This window comes from Anolis sagrei, chromosome 3 (assembly GCF_037176765.1).
Source record: "Anolis sagrei isolate rAnoSag1 chromosome 3, rAnoSag1.mat, whole genome shotgun sequence".
NCBI lineage: Eukaryota > Metazoa > Chordata > Lepidosauria > Squamata > Dactyloidae > Anolis > Anolis sagrei.
This window is the reverse complement of record NC_090023.1, coordinates 250,523,841-250,527,268: the sequence shown is the minus strand read 5'-3', so window position 1 is coordinate 250,527,268 and position 3,428 is coordinate 250,523,841.

Genomic DNA, 3,428 nt, shown 5'->3' with positions numbered 1-3,428 from the left:
TACAGATTACATCAAATAAACACATTCGACAACATAACACAATCTAATTTAACTTACCAAACAGAGTAACAACAACTAAAAGCATAATAAAATACCAAAATCCTGTTAAAACACACTAAAATAAAAATGAAAATATTTAAAACCAATTTCATTGTAACTGTAGCAGTAGAAGTTCACTGTAGCTCTATCAGTAAAGGTTCAACAAACCAATGGCCAGGATTACAAAATGAATATGGTCAACTATAAAAGGGCTGGGTAAGGGATAGTGCAAACAGTGTTGAGGAAGTGGATCAAGTGGAGGACAGAGAGCTAACAGGCAATCTAGGGACGGGGCCTAGGGACTAATCATTCTCAAAAATTTGTTGGAAAATCCAGGTTTTCAGATCCCTACAGAAGGAGGACAATGTGGGGGCTTGCTTAATCTTCCTGGAGAGGGTGTTCCAAAGATGGGGGGCCATCACAAGAAGCCCCCCTCCACATCTCATTTGGTTTCCTCTTTAGCTATTTTATGCAGGGAGGGTTTCAAGACAGGAAACCCAAAAACAGCATGTCACAGCCCTGCAAAACACATTGGTGATGCCTGTGGTTTCATGTTGTTCCGCTCCTTTTTTAAGTCACAGATACTTGAACTGAAGGTTGGAACATTCTTAACCCTATTCTTTAAAGGTGAAACAAATGAGGCAAAAATTCTGGAAAGAGTGTGTAACATTATTTTAGGTTTGAGAAACTTAACCTATGATTTGATGATTTGACTTTGTAGAGGTTTTTAAAAAGAAATTGAGGATGAGTTGCTCAGCAAAGATTGCAACCATACTGTGGAAAATATATAGCAAATACTATTTCAACTACACAGCATTAAACAGGAAATAACACTTTCAAACTAGGAACATATTTTCTATATTATTATATTATTCAGAGGCTGGGTGGCCATCTATTGGAGTGTTTTTATAGTATATTTCTGCCTGGAAGAACTGGGTGTAGAATTGGTTCATACTATGATTTTTGTTCCTAGGTTGAAGAATGGTGGTGCTTCAGTGGTGATGGTTCCTAGCACATGATGATGTGTATAATTTGTTGCCGGTCTGTTACCTTCCTGCAATAAACCCATCCCCTTCTAATAATTGGGGGGGGGGGGAACCATTAAGAGCCCCAGATCACATCAAGATCCTATCATTTATCTGGTGCAGTATGCCAGTTACACTGATGGCATGTTGACACTGAAGTGACATCAGGGGGCAGTATTGTCCTTCTCTCCCACTCTCCTTTGCAATAATTTGGTGATTTAATTTTTTTTCAAACAAAAATACCTAACTTTCATTGTAATTTCAAAGTTGGAACAACTTTATGGAGCAGTGGAACTGCAGGAGGGTGAAGTTACAATCTTCAATGGAAGTTTGGCTATGGAAATATGGAGCAGGAAATCATAGCTGTGTAAATACCAAAAGGTGTGAAAGCGAGGATTATCAACCCAGTATGCTGCTAATATCTGTGATTACATGAGATAGTTGCTTCATGGGATAAAATCCTTCTCAAGTCTATTTTATTGAATCATAGAGTTGTAAGTCCCCCCTCCCCAAGCTATCTAGTCCAAACCCACTGAAGCTACTGCTAGAGTTCCCCTAGGAAGTGGCCATAGAGTCTCTATTTAAAGTCCTCCAATAAAGGAGAGCTAACCATCTTCTAATAGAACTCAGACCACCAAGAAGTTCTTCCTAAATTTGAGCTGGAATCTTCCTTGTAATTTCAATCCACTCACTGAAGTTCTCCACAGCAACTGAAAGCAAACTCACTTCATCTTTTTCATGGCAGTCATTCCGAGGAGCCATTGATTGTAGAACAAGAGAAGAGACATCACTTGTATATACAACTAATCCTGTGCGTAATGTTGGGACATGTTAAGAATATCCATCAATTTACGCCATTATCAAATTTTCCACAAAGCACTGCATATCACTGCAGGCTGCCTGATGATTAATGTGCTAGTTTTTAGAAATGCAGGTTTCTCTTGACACTGAGAATTTCTCTACAAGGGATTGATTTTGTTTGTGGCAGGGAAGGTCCTGCCATAAGACTGAGTGAGGAAGCTCTTTCAAGCAGCAGATGCTGAGGGACACAGAAGGGAGAGAACTGTAAGTGCCACGTGCCATCCCTCTAACCACTCCGTTGACCTCTGATTTATCACACAATCCTGCCTTGTCAGCAATACTGAAATAAGATTCAGCCACAAGGTCAATCAACTTTTATACAGAAAATAGGGCAGACTCAACAGAACTTGGAAAGTAACTTTACAAAAGTAATTCAGTCTTACTTTTAAAAAGTAATTTAGTCTTACCTTTAAAAAATAATTAAGTCTTTAGTCTTGTTGCAATGTTTTACAAAAACAATCCATGGTGAGGCACTGGATATCTTTGTTTGTTGGAATGATGAAAACAAGCAATTTGTTTCATTATATACACTATAATGGATAATATAGGTACTCCTTTTACAGATGCATTAGTTTCTATTATATTTTATTTTGGAACATTGGGAAGCTAATGGCATCAAGCTTGAAAATTTCTTCTCAAAATAACCATAAAATGTCCCTCAACAATAGCTTTTAAAAGTAATTAGAAACCATTACTCATTGTAGTATTAACATAACTTTATCATACACTGCTTTTGAAATGTGTTTTCATTGTCCTCTTACATGCTTAGGAAGCACTGAGGGTAAATGGGTTACTTGTCAGTTGCACATTTTGCATGCCCTCTTGACCTGTACCTCAGGCAGCAAACGTATTAGGGATGACTATTCTCTGTGAGTACTTAGTCCTTGGTGTGTGACATTTTATCAACTAGTTTTGAAAACTTATCACTTCAGAGCTATATTTCTATGCAAGGTAACTTTCAGTGAGGAGCAGAGCAAGTAGCAAAACAATTTGTAATGAGTAACAACACAGAATGTCTTGACATGGTTGCATCAGATCTCATCTGAACACAGCTTAGAAATGTTACTCCAAGTCCCAGAATCTTCCATTCAGCATGGACAATTATCACGAACATCTGAATGGTCACATATATCTGCATGATTCCTAGAATGTTCATTGCATATTTATTCATCTATTCATATCACACATTTACACGTTATGGTTCCACTTTACCTGCCATAGTTACAGCCTACAGAATCCTGAAACTTGTAGTTTGGCGGGACATTTGGAAGTCTGTGATTGAGAAGTCTAACTGATGCTCCTTAAACTGTCAATAAAAGGAACCAGATCATGCCTGATTTTGGAAGCTAAGCATGGTCAGTCCTTGTTAGTACTTGGATGTAAGACTGCCAATAAATCCCATGTGTTACAGGTTGTATCTCAGAGGAAGAGACTGGCAACATCACCTTGAGTTTTTCCTGCCTAAGAAAATCCCATAATCAACAAGTGAAGGCACCCAAATTA